This window comes from Tupaia chinensis, unplaced genomic scaffold, assembly GCF_000334495.1.
Source record: "Tupaia chinensis unplaced genomic scaffold, TupChi_1.0 Scaffold144982_1, whole genome shotgun sequence".
Classification (NCBI taxonomy): Eukaryota; Metazoa; Chordata; class Mammalia; order Scandentia; family Tupaiidae; genus Tupaia; species Tupaia belangeri.
In genome coordinates this window covers 2872195-2883600 of record NW_006204841.1, presented here as the reverse complement: position 1 = coordinate 2883600, position 11406 = coordinate 2872195, and positions in this window count along the sequence as shown.

Sequence of the window (11406 nt, the reverse complement as noted above, 5' to 3'; positions counted from 1 at the left end):
GGTCTCCAGCATCACATCCTTGTATAGAATCTTCTGAGCATCTTCCAGGTCCTGCCACTCCTCCCGGGTAACATTTTAGCTGGGAGTTCTTATCTAAAGCAACAGGTAGCTTTCAACTACAAAGAGTTTCTCATCTATGTGCTGTTGACTATGAAAAACTGCTAATAAAACATCCTGTGTTGTCTCTGGAGCTACAAGATCATCTTCCTTTCCCATATAAGATCATAGACTCACCCTCTATTGTTGTAATGTATAGATAGTCCATATATTAACTGTGTCTTTACTTAGCAAGACAAGATTTCCATCTAGGTCGTTGTAACCAGCAACTTATCGCCCTGGCCCAGGACTGAAGTTATCAAACATCCTGCAAGCCCCCTCTTCAAAAGACCCTTCCCAGTAATCAAGATCTAAGAAGAAGATACAGCAGACAAATGGACTTCCTCATCCTGAGAACTGTGATTGACTTTACCTGATCTGACAAGACAAACAGCTTGTTTTATAATTATTGCTTCCATGCTTTGTATACCCTGTTCCTTAGAGTAAATCTTTTATTGCCCCTCACCCATTTACTGGCATGTATCACATTTTCAATAAAAAGGCACGATGATTCCTAGCAGTTGTCACTCCTCAGAGAGCGATCTCTGGGAGTGTCCGGCTGAGGACGTGCATGGAAAGCAACGAGGCCTTAGTCTTCCTTTCTTTCCAGTGCCGCCTCCGTCGAGATAACCCACCCACGCCGAGGCTGGACCCCGGCACAACTCTTCTAACTCATGAGCACTATATACCTTTCTCTTGATTTAGGTCCTCTTTAATTTCTTTCAATATTGCTTTGTAGTTTCAAAGTATAAAGTTTGCACTTCTTTTACTGAATTTATTCTAAAATATTTTAACATTTTTATGCTGTTATTATGGGACTGCTTTATTTTTAAAATTTTGTTGTTAGTGTTGTTGCCTGAGAGTATATATGTGAAAGAGAGGGAGAGAGAAAGAATGAGTGAAAAAGAAAGTACCATCAAAAGGGATGTGATCATGCCACAATCTTTGTCTTTCATTCCCATGTCCTTCCAGGATTGTAGGCATGTGCACATATGAGTTTGGTATGCTTTTCAAGGCACCAAGGCTAGGATTCAAATCACAATGGGCCATGTGGGATCTGGCTCCCCTAACTCTTGCGCTGTGGGGCCAGCCCTGGGATTACTTTTTGTTCGTTTGTCTGTTTTTGCAATAGGACATGTGCACACTCACAGTAGAGACACAGACAGAAAGAGAGTGGGAAAGTGAGAAATCATCCCTGGGGGTGAGGAGGGAAGCTACAAGGCAATCCCTTCTCCTTCATTTTCCTCTCAGGATTTTATGCATACACACACACACACAGAGCATGCCACTGGATCTGGGACTTGAACAATGCTGTCAACCATGTGGGATCGAGCCACCTTAACAACCAGGCTACTGGCTGGCCAGGCAATTGCAGATTTATAAAATACAACATTTTTTAAGTTTAGGTATTTATTATCAATGAAAGACAGAGAAAGTGACAGAGTAATAAAGAGACAGACATCGCTTAAGTCTTCACACCTCAGTCCTTCCCCAGTCTCATTTGGCTCAGATCGCAAGGATTGACACATGCCCTGAGTGCTCAAGGAGGTCTTGGGACATGAACCCAGGACAGAAGGATGGACTTTTTGTAGACAGAAGTATGCAAACTACAAATTAAATTCCTTTCTTTGTTATAGGTGTAAACCAAATTTTTATATTTTCTTCTTCTGTCTTGGTAGTTTGTGTCTTTCTTAAATTTAGATTTCCTCTAGATTATCTAGTTCATTGCATGCAGTTGTCCTCATATAATTATTTTACATTTTACCTTATCTCTTTACTTCTCTAAAACCAGTAGTGGTACCCTCTGCTTTTATTTCTATTATCAGTAATTTACCTCTCTCCTGTCCTCTTTCTTAGCCTAACTAAAGGCTCAATTTTGTTGACCCTTTCAAAGAATTAACTTTAGATTTTGAGGGTTTTTTTTCTATTTTATTTCTATATTTCTGCTTTATATTCTTCTTTAATTCTTATTATGTCTTTCTTTGTACCTTTTTTTTCTATTCTTATAGTGAAATGATAGATTATTAATTTGAGTATTTTTTTTTTTGGAGAGGTTTCTGCTATAGGGCGCATGCGCTCGCCAGACAGACAGAGACAGACAGAGAGACAGAAAGTGAGAAATCACCCCCAGGGGGGATGGCCATGCCATGATCCCTTCTCCTCCATTCTCCTTGAGTGCCTGGCGTGAGTTTAAGCCACCGGGTCCGGGACTCGAACCGTGGTCGACTACGTGGGAGTCCAGCAACATAGCCATTACACTAACTGCTGGTCCCAATTTGAGTATTTTTTTTTAAATTATATACACTTCAGTAAAATTTTCTGTGTGGCAGGCCTGTAACCTAGTGTTTAAGGGAACCAGATCCCACATGATAAGCTGCCGATCAAGTCCAAGTTCTGGTGGCTTCAAAAACATGTTGGCCATGTGTGCACACATGCCCCAAATCCCAGCTGGATAGAAAAACAGAAGGGATGGCAATGTGACCATCCCCATGGGGAGATTTTTCTCATTTTCTTTTTCTCTCTCTCTACCTCTCTCTGACAGGCATGCATGCCTTCTGGTAACTAAAAAAAAAAAAATTGCTTTCTCTAAGTGCTGCTATAACTATATTCCATTAATTAGGGTATGCTGCAATTTTTTTCATATAGTTAAAATTGTTTTAAAATATCTTTTGTGATTTCTTCTGTGACTTTTTTTTTTTGAGGTTTTTGCTATAGGGCACATGTGCTCACCAGAGAGACAGAGAGATAGAAAGCAAGAAATCACCCCCCGGGGGGAAGGCCACGCTGCTATCAATCCCTTCTCCTCCGTTCTCCTCTCGGGATCTTGGACACACACACACACGCCTGGCGTGAATTTTAAGCCACCGGGTCCAGGACGCGAACCATGGTCAACTACGTGGGAGTTCAAGAATATAGCCATTATGCTAACTGCTGGCCCCTTCTGACTTGGTTATTAAAATGTGTGTTACTTCCTTCTATTTGTGAATTTCTATATTTTCCTTATTTTATTAATTTCTAATTTAATTCTACTATGGTCAGAAAACATACTCTTATACAAATATAATTACGTAAAATTTACTGAGGCAGGACCAGCAGATGGCATAAGGTTATGTCACTGGATTCCCACATGGTTGACCACATTTTGAGTCCCAGACCCAGTCACTTAAAACTCACTTCAGATGTGTGTGAGTGCCTGCCCAAAATCCTGAGAGGAGAATGGAGGAGAGGGAACTGCGGTGTGGTCATCCCTTCTTAGGCATGATACCTTCTTTCTGTTTCTCTCTATCTCTCTGAAGAGTGCACACACTCTAGCAAAAAATCCCTCTTAAAAAGTTAAAATAAGGGAACCAGCAGTTAGTGTAATGGCTATGTCGCTGGACTCCCACTTAATCGACCATGGTTCGCATCTCGGACCCGGTGGCTTAAATCTCACTCCGGGCGCCTGTGCATGCGTGCCCAAGATCACGAGAGGAGAATGGAGGAGAAGGGATTGCGGCGTGACCATCCCCCCTGGGGGGTGATTTCTCGCTTTCTGTCTCTATGTCTTTCTCTGTCTGTCTGGCGAGCGCACGCGCCCTATAGTGAAAATCTCCCCCCCCCAAAAAAAAAAGTTAAAATAAAATAAAATAAAATAAAAATTACTGAGGCAATTTTTATGGTCTAACATATGGTTTAGACTGGAGAATATTTTCTGTATATTTGATAGAAAAAAAATCTTCCACCTCTACAAAAGACACACTTTAGATTCAAGAACACAAGTGATTTAAGAGTAGAAGATTAGAAAATGACATACCAACCCAGCAGGCAGCACAGAGGTTAAGGCAGCTGAATCCCACGTGGTTAACTGAGTGATTGAAGTTCCAGATCTAGCGGCATGAATAACATGCCAGATGCATGTGTGTTCATGCCCAAAATTCTGAGAGAAGAATAAAGAAGAGACTGTGGTGTAAACAACCCCCCATAATGGGGTGATTTCTCACTTTCCCTCTCTCTCTCTATCTGTCCCTCTCCACCTCTCTCCAGCATGCACTTGCACTCAATAGCAAAACTAAAAGAAGAAAGAAGGGAAAGAAGGAAGAAAATGATACAGCATGCAACTACTAACAAAAAGAATGGTAAAGTGGCTACACTAAAATAAAACATCAGAAAAGAGGACAATTATAATCATGTAAAAATATATGAATTTAACAATAGAGCCCCAAAATAAATGAAGTAAAAAGTTAGCAGAGAGCCAGCAGATGACATAGTGGTTAGGTCACTGGACTTCCACATGGCCAACTGCAGTTCAAGTCTCAGACCCAGTGGCTTGAAACTCATGCCAGGCATATGTGCGTGTGTGCCCAAGATCACAGGAAGAGACCAGAGAAGGGATTGCAGTGTGTTCATTCCCCCTGGAGCATGATTTCTCACATTCCCTCTCAGTATTTCCATGTTTCTCACTTTCTTTCTCAGTGTTTCTCCCTCTCTCTCCTCTAAGGAAAAAAAAAAAAAAAAGAGAGAGAGAGTTAACAGACGTAGGAAGACATAGACATTTCCATAATAACACAAGCCTTCAGCACCCCATTTTTTGTAATGGATGGGACAACTTGGCATAAGAAGAGATAGAGAAATGGAGACCACAACATAAGACATCTTAACCTAACAGACCTCTACTGAACACTCTGTACAACAACAGTAGAACATATATTCATATCAAGAGATACATGAGATGCATGTCACAGAGTAGGGAGCACATGCTTGCTGCATTTTCTAAGAGCTCCTTTGTGAAACTGAAGAACAAAACAAGAGAGGACGTGAGGATTATGAGAAGTGGATAATATACCAGAAACTCAGAGGATTTAGTAAGGGTAACAGTGAGTAAAGGAAGGATTTCAGACTGATCATCTCATTGTAGAACAAGTTAACCTGTATTTAAGAATTAGTTATTAGTCCAGCCCCTTGGCCTAGTGGTTAAAGAAGCTGGATGTCACATAACTGTGGTTCAAGTCCCAGTCTTGCTGACTTAAAAAACAAAGCTTGCCCCAAATCCTGACAGGATAGAGAAATAAAGGAGAAGGGATTGCAGCATGATGACACACTATTATGGGATGCTTTCTCCTTCACTCTATCTTTCTCTGGCAAGTACACTTGCCCTCTGACAATTAAGAAAAAGAAAATGTTGTGGTCCAGCAGGCAGCACTGTAGTTAAAGCACTGGACTCCCAGATAGTCAACCATGGTTTGAGTCCCAGACCTGGTGACTTGAAAATAATGCTGGGTGGGCATGTATCCCCAAAATCCTGAGAGGAGAGTGGAAGAAAATTGTGACATGACCATCTCTCTTTGAGGATGAATAATTCTCACTTTCCCTCTCTCTGTCTCTGGCAAGGGCACATGCCCTATGGCAAAAAAAAAATATATATATAAAGCTAAGAACAGCAATTTGTTGCTTTCTGCATTTTCAAAAAAAAGTTCAAAAATAACATCTTGTGAGCCCAAAAGAGAAGAAATTTCAATGTGGCCATCCTCTTCCTGAGGGATTATTTCTTACTGTCTCACTTGTTCTCATACACATGATGCTTGGCAAAAATGTAAAACATAAAATAAAATAAAATAAATACTAGTTAGTGAATGAAATGTCTAAAAAAATACAAATTTTTACTAAAACTCAACTCACTCCTGAAATTACACCTGCTTTTTACTTTATTATAATTGTCTGATTTCAACATGGTAAATGTAATAGAAAAGTGAATTCTATTTAAACTACTGCTCTTGTTAGTAAGGACTCCATAGCTCTATATTTAGCAAGTTATTTTAAGGATTGATATTTTGTATTAGTAATCATAACTTATTCCATGTTAATTTGAAAGTATATTATGCTGATAATAGTACCAACAAGTTTTGTCATTGTGATGACAGAATTTTGCTAAATATTTTAAAATCCACTGACTGAAAAAATACAGATCATTCCTCAAAGTTTCAAGTACTAGACTTTTAAGAAACTCTCATTCATCTTTTAATTCACTTATAAAGATTTGTTTCTTGGGACCAGCAGTTAGCATAATGGCTATGTCGCTGGACTCCCATGTAGTTGACCGTGGTTCGCATCCCAGACCCGGTGGCTTAAAGCTCACACTGGGCGTGTGTGTGTGCATGCCCAAGATCCTGAGAGGAAAATGGAGGAAAAGAGATTGCGGCATGGCCATTCCCCCGGGTGGGGTGTGTGTGTGTGATTTCTCGCTTTCTGTCTCTCTGTCTCTGTCTGTCTGGCAAGCACATGCGCCCTATGGCAAAAACCTCTAAAAAAAAAAAGAAAAAAGATTTATTTCTTTTCTTTTTTTTTTTTTTTCTTTTTCCTCGAGAGAGAGATATTTTTGCTATAGGGTGCATGCACTCACCAGAGAGACAGAGAGATGGAAAGCAAGAAATCACCCCTCATGGGGGATGGCCACCTTCTCCTCTATTCTCCTCTCAGGATTTTTGGTATGCATGCACACATGCCCAGTGTGAGTTTTAAGCCACCAGGTCCGGGATGCAAACCACAGTCGACTATGTGGGAGTCCAGCGACATAACCATTACACCATCAGCTCGTCCCAGCCTATGAAGATCTTAACAATTCATCATGCTAAGGAACAAATGCAAAATGATTTGTGGTTAATTTAACTTCTCAATTATATTATTCATTATTTAGGAGGCCTCAGATACATAATTTTAAATACTGAGTACAATATGAGTGGTGCTCAAAAAGTTCATGGATGGAAAAGAATTAAAAGATAAAAATTAAAATTATAAACCTTATTCTTCAGTATAAGCACCATTAAATTCAAGACACCTGTGAGTGATGATACCAGCAATTTAGTCTGCCCTTAAAGAACTGACAGTCCTGGAAAGTTAGCCATGGCAATTCAGTCATTTTTGCATCATTAACTGAATAAAAATAGGTGCCCTTTAAGGACATGTTAAAGCTAGAAAACAAAAAGAAGTCAGAAGGAGCCAAATCAGGACTCTTATATGGATCCTTAAAGATTTCCCATAAGAACTCTCACAAAATTGCCCTTGTTTGATGAGAAGAATAAGCAGGAGCATTGTCATGGTTGAGAAGAACTCGCTGGTGAAGCTTTTCTGGGTGTTCTTCTACTAAGTCTTTGGCTAACTTTCTCAAAATTCTCCTAATAAACAGGTGTTACTGTTCTGTAGCCCTCTACAAAGTAACAGGCAATGTGTTTTTGCATCCCAGACCTTTATTCTTGATTAATAATTTTTTAAAGTATACTAAAGTATTCTTTAAGTATTATACTCAAATATAATAAAGTATTCTTCTTTTCTTATTTGAATGTCTTTTATTTTACTCTCTTACCTGATTGCGTTGGCTAGGAATTTAGTGCTATATCAAAAAAAGTAGAGAAAGTGAACAGACTTGTCTTGCTTCAGTTTTTAGTGGGAATGCTTTCAACTTTTCCCCATTCTGTATGTTATCAGCAATGAGATTGTCACATATGGCTTTTATTATGTTGAGAAATGTTCCTTATACTCCTGTTTTGCTGAGAATCTTGATAATGAATGGGATGTTTTAATTTATCAAATACTTTTGTGCATTTCCTTATACGATCATATTATTTTTATCTGTCCTCCTGTTAATGTGATCTAGTACATTTATTATTTGTGTATGTCAAAACATCCTTGCATCCATGCAATAAAACCTACTTGGTTTTGGTATCTAACATATTTATTATCATTTCTTAAATTTCATTTGCTATTATCTTGAGAACTCTTTGGGTTAGTATTCATCAGGGATATTGGTCTCTGGCTTTCTTTTTGGTTATGTCTTTGTCTGATTTTGGTATCAAGAAGATGGTGGCTTTATAGAATGAGTCTGGGAGAGTTCCTTCCCTTTGAATCTTTAGAAATAGTTTAAGGATAAGTAGAGTTAACTGTTCTTTAACAGCTTTATAAAATTAAGAGGTGAAGCCCTTGGGACCTGGGCTTTTTCTAGTTGGAGATTACTACTGATTGAATTTCATTGCCTGTTGGTGATCTATTCAGTCTATTTCTTCTTGATTCAATATGGTATATCGTATGTGTCCAGAAATCTGTCCATCTCATCTAGGTTATCTAGTTATCAGCGTATTGTCATTCACAGTATTCTCTCATGTTCTTTGGTGTTTCTGTGCTACCTCTTGTAATATTGTGTGTTTCATTGCTGCTTTTATTCATCTGGTTTCTTTGTTAATCTATCCATTGGATTGCCAATTTTGTTTATCCTCTCAAGAAAATGGCTTTCTATTTTGTTAATTTTTTAAACCTATTGTTCTTCCCCCCACCTTCATTTATTCCTCCTCTATATCATTTCTATCTTTCTGGTATTTTGTAGGTTTCATTATTGTTTTGCATTCCCATTTTCCAGAGATGTGTCATTAGGTTTTTTAATTAATATCTCCTAACGTTTTTGTTGTGGACACTAATTACTTTGAACTTCCCTCTTATGACAGCTTTTGCTGTGTTTCAAAGAATATGGAGAGTCATATGCTCATTATGGTTGGTTTAAATAAATCTTTTTATTTCCTCAGTTTTTAAATCCTTTAAGAGGAGGTTGTTTAGTGTCCATGTTTTTGTGTATTTCTGAAGTTTCTTTCTGTTGTTGATCTCACCTTTAATTTCATTGTTGTTGGAAAAGATGCTGGATATAGTTTTATACTTTAAAAATTTTAAAGGCTTGTTGTATGCTATATTATGTGGTTGATCTTCAAAAACGTTTTATGTAGGGCTGAAAAAATGTGTAATTTGTAATCATTGGATAAAATGTCCTATAAATGTCTTTTAAAGATACACTGTATATTGATTGAGCCAGTATACAGTGTATTCTGGGTTCTGGGTGGGAAAACTCATTTTGTCTACTGCAATGACATAAATGAATATATATATAAGATTAAAAAATAATACCTAGTTGTTCTTCCATAAATGTTGCCTGATAATTATGAAAATGAACCATCGCCAGGACCAGCAATTATTGTAATGGCTATGTCACTGGACTCTCATGTAGCTGACTGTGGTTCGAGTCCTGGACTCGGTGCCTTAAACTCAGTCCCTTAAATTTAGGGTATTATTTAGGTCCTGTGATTCTTTGGATACATTTGGTCTAAATGACCTGTCCTATGATGACAGCGGCTATTGAAATTCCCCAGTTAATGTATTGCAAACTATATCTCCCTTTAGATCCAGAAGTCTTTCTTTTATTTATTTGAGTACCTTCATGTTGGCTGTCTAAATATTTATAATTGTTACGTATTTTTGGTGACATAATTATTTTAGTAATAGTTGGTGTCCTGTGTCTTTTTTTCACCGTTTTTATCTTAATGTCTATTTTGTCTGATAGCAGTATCATGACTCTAGGCTTTTCTTGTGGTTGTTTTTGTTTTTGGCATAGAGCATGTGGACTCATGAGAGTGAGAGAGGACAAATAAGAAATCACTCACCAGGGGGAATGGCCACCTTGTAATCCTCTTCTGTTCTCTTCTCATTATTTTGAGTGTGCACACACACATGCCCTGCATGATTTGCAAGCTGTTGGGTCTAGAATCCAAACTATGATCAGCCATGTGGGAATCCAGTGCCTTAACCATGACACCTACTTCTGGCCCTGACTCCTGCCTGTCTTTGGTTTCTATTTGCATGAAACGATTTTGCCACTCTTTCATTTTCAGTCTATGTATGTGTTTATCAGTGATGTATGTTTTTTATAAGCAGTATATAAAAGACACATTTTATTAAAAATCTGTTCAGCCAATCTGTGTCTTTTAATTGGGGGATTTAAGCCATTAATATTCTGTTAATATCTATATTGGGGATTTATATCTGCCATTTTGTTATAAGCCATTAATATTCTGTTAATATCTATATTAGGGATTTATATCTGTCATTTTTTTAGTTTCTTTGTATTATATCGATTTGACTTCTTATCACTTTTTTAAAAAAGAATTATTTTATTTTAACTTAATTTTTTTCCTTTAATTTGACCAGAGATTTTTAGAGTAAGAGAAAGCGAGAGAGAGAGAGAGAGAGAGAGTATTGGAATCAACAGGAGAGACTGGGGTTCCAAATTTTAGAGAAGAGTTTTGTTTTCTCCCTTGAGGAGATATATTGTGGAAGTGATCCTAGAAGCCTAACCAGCTTCAGGAGATTGACTTCTCCTTACTCTTACAAGCAGAAACTATCTCTAAATCTTTTAAAAATCATAATAACAAATTTACACAGAAAAGCAAATGGAAGACTAATCAATAGTGTTGTATCATAGAGATTAAGAGATAGGTTCTAAAGTTAAACTGACACTTTCAAACCTTCCTCTGTCACTCACAGTCTGTGATTGCAGGCAAGTTTGCTAATTTCTCTATACTTCAGTGTTCACATTTGTAGACTAAAGATAATTATAGCATCTTCATATTTATTTTCAAAATTTGTGAGTCTGTGTGATTCTATTTGATTAATCTATGGAGAAGTGTCACCAACATGTTACAGTTGGAGGAATAAAAGGCAATTATTTTTTTCTAAATAGAAAAATAAAAAAAATTACATATTTGGTAATTGATTATTTCTTCCATGATGAATTGCTCATCTTTTATTTTTATCTTGATATATTAAAGCTAAACTGCTTTTCTTGAAATTAAAAAAAGATACTTAAAAAAATACCTACTTAATAACCACAGTAAGCTATAGACCCTCAGCTAGGAGCTACTCTATGGTATGTTCATTCTTCTCACTGAGTTTTATGCCTGAAGTCAGACATGTGTTCATGGATATGTTAATATCAGCTGCACTTGCTATTCAGAGAATGTAGATTAATGAAGATCTTTTGTGAATCAATAAAATGTGAAAAAAAAAAGCATGGAAAGCAACTGTAGATACCAGAGACACTGTGGGAGGAGGTGGGAAGTGGCAGAGGGTGAGAGGGAAAGAATCAGGGTGGGGGGGAAGAAGAAGCAAAATACATAAGAAACAAGAAATGGCAAATTATTTGTTGATGATAACATGTATGGCGATATCCTTGATTGCGCCAATAAACAGTGTATTCTAGGTGGGAAAACTCATTTTGTCTGCTGCAATGACATAAATGAATATAAGATTAAAAAATAATACCTAGTTGTTCTTCCATAAATGTTGCCTGATAATTATGAAAATGAACCATCGCCGGGACCAGCAATTATTGTAAAGGTTATGTCCCTGGACTCCCATGTAGCCGACTGTGTTTTGAGTCCTGGATTCGGTGCCTTAAGTTTACGCCAGGTTCGTGTACGTGCATGCCCAAAATCCCTAGAGGAGAATAGAGGAGAAGGGATT